This window comes from Botryllus schlosseri, chromosome 6 (genome assembly GCF_051294905.1).
Source record: "Botryllus schlosseri isolate E-star chromosome 6, Bs_hap1, whole genome shotgun sequence".
In the NCBI taxonomy this organism is placed as follows: domain Eukaryota; kingdom Metazoa; phylum Chordata; class Ascidiacea; order Stolidobranchia; family Styelidae; genus Botryllus; species Botryllus schlosseri.
Window position 1 is genome coordinate 4872515 of NC_137241.1, and position 9366 is coordinate 4881880.

General features: G+C 37.3%; 1 long non-coding RNA gene across 1 annotated transcript; it reads left to right on the top strand.

Annotated features, from left to right (window-relative positions):
- Nucleotides 1–5801: 5801 nt before the first annotated feature.
- LOC145441051 (uncharacterized) lies at nt 5802–8110 on the top strand. The gene is made up of 2 exons (XR_013915712.1): nt 5802–6573; nt 6941–8110. It is a non-coding gene; the product is annotated as an uncharacterized LOC145441051 (long non-coding RNA).
- The last annotated feature ends 1256 nt before the right edge of the window (nt 8111–9366 follow it).

Consider the following 9366-nt stretch of genomic DNA (forward strand, 5'->3'; position numbering starts at 1 on the left):
CAACGACAGATAATCCCATACAACTTGGACAACTTATTGACCGACACCAATATCATACAACACTTGATCGCTTTTGTAGCTTCATCAGGACGACGAAAATGATATATTGTCAATTAACTTACTACAGCGAATATCTTCTACCAAATTATCAAATTAGCTTGTGTTATTGATGAAATAACGCTGCTATAAGCACAATAACATGATTTTATTATTAAATAATAATAATATTAATAATAAGGTTCTAGCTGTCAGCAACGCACACCAGCGCAGAGCGTTGATACGGACGATGTTATTCGTCTCGAAAGCTCTTCTTCATTGAATTTGAATTTCCCGCCTGCAATATTGATTTTTTTTAATTTCCTGTGTCATTTCATTTTAATCACATATCCCATGATACTCAGGAATTTCTGCAGTGTGCGTAGCATGCTACGTGTTATTTTACGCATAACTTTCACCGGTTTTGCTTACGTGATCAATCATCTACTCTTGCAAAAGCTCTGATAAGAAAGTAAATCGCAGTAGTTCGATTATTCAAATGAGTGTGCGTCATAGTGGTGTGAATCTCATTTCCTTTCGCTAATTAATACAAAGCTAATTTCTTGTTTTCGGTAACATACTATCGAAAACGTGATCAGTCGTCTTATTTGGAAAGTGGTTTGGCCGTCGCATTTCGCATCCGTACTACATTCAGCTCTCACCAGTATAGGTTAGATTAGCAGTCGAAGATATAGTCACAACGTTACAACTACACTATTTTAGTATAGGGATTAAAACTGGTATGTATAAAATATAGTACGTATTCGTTGTATACGGTAGGGCCTTAAAGACATAGGTTACGTGACATTGTAATTTTCAAAATACAGGAGGAAGGAATAAAATATTGCTAGCCGGAGTTGCACCTTTACAGCAACGTGCATAAACCCAGTTGTACACTGTAAATCCGCAAGGTCGTATTGAACACTTCATAACACTTTTTTCTGCGTACAGACACACTTTTTGGGCATATAAACGCATTGGGCCATTATCGTCGCAACGCTTCTGCGTATTTCTCCGTTTACATGTAACACTTCGTCACTGCGGCTTATTTTCAAAAAATTTATACTTGGTAATTTATCATCAATTTTGCATTCATAAACCATCGCTACGTTTGGAGATCACATTAAATCACGGTATATGTAAAATAATATTACTCACTTGACCCAACACTAAGTTTAAGGGTAATATTTCAATGAAATATACATATTTCCCTGTGACGCAGAGGGGTCACAACCTTCGTCACGGTAGAGCGCGCTCGATTTCAGTTTGGATTTGAATTGGTGGTTCGTCAGGCTTCAGGCAGAGAGTAAGGTACACGAAAAAACTTGGCGAAATGGATATATTGAAGCAGTTTCTGCTACCTGATAGCGTAAAGGATCATAAATTCCATGTACTGTAAGGTATGGAAATGCGGTAAATGTTATTGAATGTATGTAATGTGAGAATAGTCATAAAATTAACTCGTTTTGACATTGCAGTAACGTCGTTTGTTTTAGATGTTTTAGCAGGCTACTCATATCCCTTATTCATATGAATGTTCTTTAGATGTTTTGTAGTATATGATTCGTCTGATATTATTGCTGGATGATCGAGCTTCGAATCTGATAATATACCAGGCTGCGACCAGGTCCAGTACTACGGTACTGATGCGAAGCTGCTATAAAATTAACTTTTTTGACATATGGATAAAGGGATGTTCTCTCTATCCACACTGAAATATCACTATGTAGGCGATATTGTGGTCCATTGTGGACAAGTACTGCAATGTCAGCAATTGAATGCCGGTATGACAGTCATGCAACGGTTTTGATTGTTTTTCAACTGCAACACGTTTTACACTGTAGGCCTACTGTTTATTCCAAGTGGTAAGGTGTTAACTAAAGCGATTTTTTTGAAATGTCAAAATAGGTCAGAATTTTGTCAAAATTGTACCGTTAGGTCAAAAATTGCCAAAATTCTTTACAAAATCAAAATTTTGTTGGCAACTTGCATTTCGTTTGTATCATAGATGATTGCACTGTCGGTGAACTTATCATTTTACAATTTACATCTTGTAGCCTACTTTATAGTCCTACCGTTGTAGACGGACCATCGTCTGCTCATTGTGAATCATAAACTGTCAAATGAAACAAATACTCAACGTAGCCTATTGCACTATCCTAACTGAAGCAAGACTGCGTGGGCATTGGTTCTTCTATTAAAAACCGTATGATGAATACTTGCAATGTAGACAATTTTGTCATAATGAGAGAGAGAGTGCAGTGTACGCACAACTTCAGTGTTGCCGGCCAACAACTGCAGCTGGTGAACGTTCTTTCTTCATTCTTGCCAAGCTACTTAGTTAGGACAGACACTTTCTACCCGAAAATGTAGGAAAGTATCTTTCGTTGTACTACAAAATTTTTTTAATTATTTCTACCATAATACGAGATGTAACTAATACTAGAATTATTCATGGGTCCAGATTTCGATAAAATAAGTTCTTTTTCATGTATAAATTTGTCAATTTTCATGCTAAAAGATTTTTTCAGATCAAATTACTTCGGAAGAACAGACAGCTCCAGCCAGAAATAAAGATAAGTTCTGGTAATACAATTCTAACACTATGTGAGAAACACCTAATTTAAGTACATGGGGTCAAAATTAAGTTTTTCATCATCAAAATATGTGTGAATTTGAATTTTTTAGTCAAAATCTTACCTTTTTAGGTCCAAAAAATCGCCCCAATAATAGCACAGCCAAACAAACAATCTTTTCAACAAACCATGGATCACAAGGGGTAGTATTTGTTTTGCCCAATCCCGAAATTTGACTTTTGTGAGTTTATTGTGATACGGTAACTGAACTAAACTCTATTTTGCAGGTAGTATGTATTGAGCTTGGCACCTTTTTGAAATGCATTTGCTGTATGGAATACTGGTAAGCATCACGGTGTTTTGTAAGTGAACTGGTATATCCTTAGAGAATGAATTTGATTCTGTTGCAATCGGTTATCTTTGTGAAAAAGATTTTTATGAAAGTTTGCTGGTAAAATTTCACAAAAATTGTTAACAATCCAGGAAGTATACTAACTGTGCCAGAGTAAAATTGGTGGTAACGTCATGTGCAACTTTCCATTCCATTACTCAATTATTCTATTACATACACCCTTCTGTCACGCACAACTTATTGCAGAAAAAAAAACTGTATCCAGTATGATATCTGCATGATTACTGAGCAGTTCAATTGAATTGCGAATTTTTGCAACAAATATTTTCTTTTCAATAGTCGTGGATTGATCCTCAAATTCGTTCAACTGATGTCCACTCTTTAAAAAGAGCCCCCCGGGTCTACCGTGCCTGCGCTATCAGACAATGTTGACAGTGACGTGAGGAGTCGTTCGTAACGGGTTTTGTGCCGGCACAGTCATCTTATGTGATACAGACCTTTGTCTCAAGAGCCCATGGATACATGTGATTATGTAAGCCTATTTTTTCATTTTATATATCACCATTGATTATGTAATTTGCTGGTTTTTGCAGTCCTACTTTTCTCACGAACTATCTCGCAGAGTAGCTTACGGGCTATTCGATATGAGCTGCAAAAGGCTTCATCTGTGTACACTGCACAGTAAAGTGTACCCTGAACTGTGTACACTGAACAGAGATGTAGTTGAACGTAATGAGCTCGTGTAACTTGTACTTTAACTATTGCTTACTGAACTATAATGGGCTAGGTCAGTGGTTCTCAACCTGGGGGGCTGAGCACCTCTCCTGCGCTTCTGTAACCTATCTGTGTTAAATATTTATATTTACTTCTGCATCAAATTTACAATTTTCCTTTGTAATGTTTCGTATTTTCTAGGAGCAGCATTTGGATTTGACCAGTAAAAAAAAGCTCCGCCATGGCACGCCACGAATCAGGGACTCATCAAGCCTGGGTTGCGGCTGATGGAAAGAATATGAAAAATGCCCTAATGTGCAGGTAGTATGTATTGCAATTGGCACCTTCTTGAAATGCATTTGTTGTTTTAAATCAGTGGTTCTCAACCTTTTTGTCTTCGCGGACCCCTTCCGGACCGTCACGGACCCCGCGGACCCCCACGATGCTTTAGATCAAATTTAGCTCAATTATCATCCAATCGCCATTTGACTTGTGCAAGTGATAGCTGTAGGCTTAGTTATAAAGAGCAACGAAATGACTTTTCTTGAAAATATGATCATACTCTTCGTGTTGAAATTGGGATGACTTTTAATATTTCAAAGTAAATTCTACAACTGCATATCCTTAAATACGGGGAGGTGTCTTGAAAATACGCGCCTTCGGTTTGATATGTACGAGTGCCGAAAATTCATTCCCACAATTTTAGGTTATGGCGAATGTAATAATAACGCGTAACGCTTCCGACGACACATTTGGGTATGATCGCAACAAATATGGCACCAAAATTGAAAAGCGATTTTTTCAACGTACATACAACGTCAAGCCTGGTCATTTCTATCTAGCACAGGGGTGTCAAACATACAGCCTGCGGGATGCATCCGGCTCGTCAGACCACTTTATCCGGCCCGCGAGGCCATTCTGAGTAGATTGAAAAAAAATTAATCTCATTATCCGACAGATTTTTAACAGAAGTTGAGATTTTACTACTAAAGAATTCGACGCAAATAATTCAGCATATTTTTCACCACGAATAGGTCGGACCAACGACGCATATCCGTTGTCCAGTGACATTGTCCACTAAAACGGGCACAGAAATATTTCAACGATATCCTCGTTACAGCCACTCTTATAGTAGGTAATAAATGTATTCAATTGGCCAATTATCGTATTTTTGATAATTCCATTGTTTGCGAATAACGTTGTTGCTGGAATAAAGTGGGCCCACATATTCCGTGATATCAATAAAGCATTCCAGTGAAAAGCAAAGATATGGATGTCGACATAGCATATTGAAATTATTTGACTGGTCCGGTCCGCGAGTGACTAAAACTCCACAAAACATCTTCAAACAGCAAAATGTTTGTATCAGTAGGCTATTGGCAATTTTGGGATTAAAATGAGCCCGCACAGTACGATATTGCATCTCAGACGGCCATACTGTTGATGTGAGCTCTGGAGTTTTACTAGTAATGAAGCGAAACTGTGCCACGTGATTTCCCGATTAAAAAAATACAAATTAGGTTATTATATATTTTGAGGCTTCGCGGACCCCCTGAAAATGCTTCGCGGACCCCCAGGGGTCCGCGGACCACCGGTTGAGAACCACTGTTTTAAATACTGGTAAGCATCGCGGTATTTCGTAAGTAAACTGGTATATCCTTAGATAATGAATTTGGTTCTGCTGCATTTGGTTATTTTTATGAATGTTTGCTGGTAAAATTCCACTAAAATGATTAACAATCCAGGAAAGTATGCTACTCGTGCTGTAGTAAAATTGGTGGTACGGTCACATGCAACTTTCCATTACAATAATTATTTGTTCTATGAAAGACACCCTTTTGTCACATACAAATGTATCCAGTGTGATATCTGCGTAATACTGAATGCCGGTGACGTGATATTTTGTGATACGATTTTTGATGTACAACGTTCTTTCGAGTTCTCTACTAGTTACTGACGATTACCCCTGACGAGTCTCAGCCGAAAATATTCGGGCTCATTTCAATATGCATATAGTATTCAATTTTATATTGAAGTTTTGCACCTCGAAGAAGCTGTTCGAATATTGAATAGTTTCCTTGTATTGAAAATTTTTGAAACAAGTATTTTCTTTTCGACAGTCTTGGATTGATCTTCAAATTCATCCAACTGGTGTCAACTCTTCGAAGAGACCCCCTGGTTCTACCGTGCCTGTGCTAACAGACAATGTTGATACTGACGTGAGGAGTCATCTGAACGGATTTTGTGCCGGTGCAGTCATCTTTTGCGATAATACTTTTGCCTCAAGAACCCATGGAAACATGTGATCATGTAAGTCTATTGACTCATTTCATATATCACCATTGATCATGTAATGTGCTGGTTTTTGCAGTCCTAATTTTCTTAATAACTATCTATATATGCGATATGAGCTGAAGAGAGGCTTGATCTGTGTACATTGAACAGAGGTGTTGTTGAATGTAAAGAGCTGGGGTAACTTGTATTTAAACTACTGCTTACTGATCTATACTTGGAACATCAAATTGAGATCATTTCCCATGTCGTGCTAATTCCAAATAATTTCGTTAATTAAATTTAATCAGGAAGGAAGTATTTTGAAAGATTGAGAACAATTACAATTACTGCAATGAAGGAAAAGTATTCAACACCTTCGATAAGATGTCACAAAGTCTTTACTAAAGACAATCAATGTGTCCTTTGTCTGGTCAATTATTGTAATGGAAATCCAAACCCATAGGAATAACGATTCTACTATATTTATTTTCGGATCTTGTTTGCAATCAATTACATTTTCAGCAAAACGAGGTTGATGTAGTCAACTGTCTTCTTCTCCAAGCCAAATTGAGAGACAAGCAAATACAATCCAAGACCCAAGCGCATGTCTTATTGAAACAGGTATCGTAATCTTTCTGTTTTGTGGACCATACAAATATACATAGACCGTTCGTAGACGTACATAGACGTTCTGCTATAAATTTCATCCTGAGTTACAGTTCTGCATTCTCACTGTGGCCTGTGCGTCTGAATGTCAATGTAAATGTCAAAATGGCCGAATTGAAAAAAGCGCGGACCTAATTCAAGATATTGTTATTAGTCGTTTTGCGAATTTTAGTCCTTCTCAGTGATAGGTTTTCACATGTACCCGAGCGCCTTTCCTGCGCTTGTGTAACCTGCATGTGTGAAATATTTATATTTATTTCTGCATAAAATTTAGAATTTTCATTGACATATTCAAAACTTTGGAATTTAATCACATTTTCAGGGAGCACAACTTGGAGTCGACCAGTAGAAAAGAAGCAAACATCATGGCACGCCACGAATCAGAGATTGACCGATCCTGGATTGTAGCTGATGCCAAGAATATAAAACTGCTTCAGTGAAAATGAAGTATTCAGAAACATTGTTGACGTTTTGAGCTACTATGCATTGGATTGTCATACCCTGAAGGAGTGGTTCTCAAACAGGAGAAAGCATTTGAAGGGGCGTGAACCCACTGTCAACTAAAATCTTTTTCGCACATGGCAGCTTCTACTTATTTCTCTGTGTATGGTCAGAATTTAATATTTGAATATTCTCTCATCAACAACTATTACCGTCACTGCCATCCAACTATCAGTTGGGATTTTTAGCGTTCTGGTTGCTTTTTTTAATTTCATGATACGACGATAAGGGGTGTGTGAATTTTTTTTGCTATCATAACGGGGCGTGTCCAAATATGTTCATGAACCAGTGCCCTAATGACTTCCAGATTTCATATTTTGCAGCAGACTGGCAAATAACAACAAAATCTTTTCTGTAAATCTGCAAAATTTGTATGGACTCAAAGAAACGATTTCTTTGTTATTTAAACAAAAGTGATTGGCATTAACCTGATATAAATCCTTGTAATGCAAGCCCAAGAATATTTTTGATGCCTGGTTAGCAGGCCCAATTTCATTAAGAGTAAAAAAATACTTTGTTACTTGTTTATCGTGGTAGTGGTAGTGAAACTGATATATTCATTGTTTGTTTTTTTACCATAAAATTAGAAATTCACAAGCCATAATTTGATCAATTATAAATATGTTTTAATGATTTGTGTTGATCATGTTTTCCGTTAACGGACGTAACCAATGAATTTGATTCCATGCCATTGTCACGAAAGTTAAAGATACTAAATGATATTTTGTTATCACTATCCCTAATTCCCTATGCATTCATTTTCATGATTGAACGAGTTGCATGATATTTGTAGTGAGTTTGCTCTTGATCATTTGTGATGTTCGTGATTTCATGGACTATTCCGGAAACGGTTTCAACTGCTGATCTGAATTTATGAAACCCTGTCACAGCAGCTATTGGAAATTTCAATGTTTGCACGTATTTAATCACCCAGGTTGGGTATTATAAGCGTCATCTATTCATGAATCAATAAAATCTGATTTTATTTTGAGCCCTGCGTTCCGGTGACTAGTCAACCAGCCACTTTGAGGCTGAACACTTTTTAGGTAAACACTTTTAATTTAAACACTTCGCAACACTTCTAGGCGTTCAATTTTTGGATCACGTTTCGTGTTCAATTTTCCGGGTTGAGTAACACTTCAGAATTTACAGTGTAACTGCGGCATTATGCGTGTAAGTGACGACCTACGCAGACGATTGTTACAGTGTGGTTTCTGGGGTTGCACTTAAAACAAAAGGTGTTTTAAAACAGTTTGTTTAAACATTTTTAAACAAAGGCATTTTGAAGGGAAAAAATGTGTTTATTTTAAGCTGTAAAATTATGCCATAATTGTCTAAATACTTTCCGAAAACATGTTGCATTAGTCTACGGACAATTACCATCCGATTTAGCCGACGTATATCGATATGGGATGGTTGGAACCTTCAAAACAGTTGGTTCAACAGTTGTAGTATAGATATTTTGTCAAAGGAGCTATATTTACCCTATATTTTCAATTGTCGATGCCACTCCATTATGACGTCACAATTGAATATTCGTGACGTCATGGCTTAAAAAAATAATAAACATGTTTTAAATTAGGGTCTTGTTTTAAACATGTTTGTTTTAAATTTGATTTTTGTTCTAAATGCAACCCTAGTGGTTTCCATGTCCCTATAGGGACAACGTCTAAGTGTATTCGGTCTGAACTCAGTTTATCCATGAACTGAGCCTTCAAAAACCTCATAATAGCAGAACGCAGGCTACGTTATACGGCTAAGCCCACAATATACGGTTAGCAAGGCACGCGAAGTCAGCATCGAATATGCAGGTTTTCCAATGTATGACTTCGTATATGCGTGGTAACACTCCACTCGAAATCAACTCAGCTTCGAAAATATACTTGAACTTATCCGTGGCCCGGCAGACGTAATTTCTGGATGTTCCCGAGAACTATATGCGTCTGATGATCTTTACCAATTCTTTCACCTACGCCGCAATATCGCACAAATTTCCGTACGAGTATCAATATATTATGGTCAATTGGTCATTATTGCTTTGATATCTCCCGTTACAGCCTTTAAAAGGTACTTCGCACGACAAGTATGAAGATGCCGACTTGAATGAATCCCATTAATACAGTCTCAGAAGTTCGAGCATGATTCGAGCTCATAGTGGTTAATGTTTAGTTTCGAACGTAAATTGATCACCATGCATAGTTGCCTCATTTCTTGTCAGAAATGGAAAACTATAATTAGAAGTCAGAT